The sequence below is a fragment of the Galeopterus variegatus genome, unplaced genomic scaffold, assembly GCF_000696425.1.
Source record: "Galeopterus variegatus unplaced genomic scaffold, G_variegatus-3.0.2 Scaffold25365, whole genome shotgun sequence".
NCBI lineage: Eukaryota > Metazoa > Chordata > Mammalia > Dermoptera > Cynocephalidae > Galeopterus > Galeopterus variegatus.
Genome location: NW_007751476.1, coordinates 5,209 through 6,192, shown reverse-complemented (window position 1 = coordinate 6,192; position 984 = coordinate 5,209).

Below are 984 nucleotides of genomic sequence, written 5' to 3'. Positions count from 1 at the left end.
GTGGCTCACTTGGGAGAGCGTCGTGCTGAAAACACCAAGTCAAGGGTTAAGATCCCCTTACTGGTCATCTTTTAAAAAATAAATAAATAAAAGGGTGTTGAATTGTCAGGTTAATGAACTTGACCTTTAGCATGTGGACAATGGGAAGGCATGATGATCTGTGTAGAGGAGGGATACAGCCAGGTGGTAGATTCCTCTGCGATCAGTGTATCCTTTGAGATCTTAGCAGAAACACAGAGCCCATTCAGAATTGTAATTAAACTTTTAACACAAAGTATTTATATAGGTGTGGGTGGAACTAAGAGAACAAACAAATGGTGATGAAGCATCCTAGGATGCCAACGCCACCCCTAGAACTGAAAGGTCAAGGGGATAAGAGAGATGTATCTAGGCAGTGGGAGGTGCCTAGAGAAGCTGATGCCATGGGTAGAAGGGCACAGTCACCGACAATCCACAGCCTGGCAGGGCATACGTGTGCAATCAAATTCCCTGGCCTTACTCTCTCCACACCCTCTGATCTCCTGACAGGGCTTCCCATGGGCTGAGCTCAACCAGATGTTAGAAAGGATGATGTTGGTGATGCAATCCACAGAATCAGCCTCCAGGGTATAGAAAAGGTGTGAAAGAATGAAGAATAAATGTCGTGTGGCCTTTGGACAATAGCCTGTATAGTCATCCCTTGGTATCCACAGGGGATTTTTTCCAGGACCACTGTAAATACCAAAATTCCCAGACGCCTAAGTTCCTTATGTAAAATGGAATGGTATTTGTACAGATCCATTGCACATCCTTCCCTATACTTTAAATCATCTCTAGAGTGCCTATAACACTTGATACCATGTAAATGCTAGACAAGTAGCTGTTATATTATATTTTGTATTTGTATTATTTATTGTTGTATTGTTACTTTTGTGTATTGTTAGTTTTTATTGTCTTTTTTGAATATTTTGATCCACAGTTGATTGAATTCCAAGGATGCAGAAC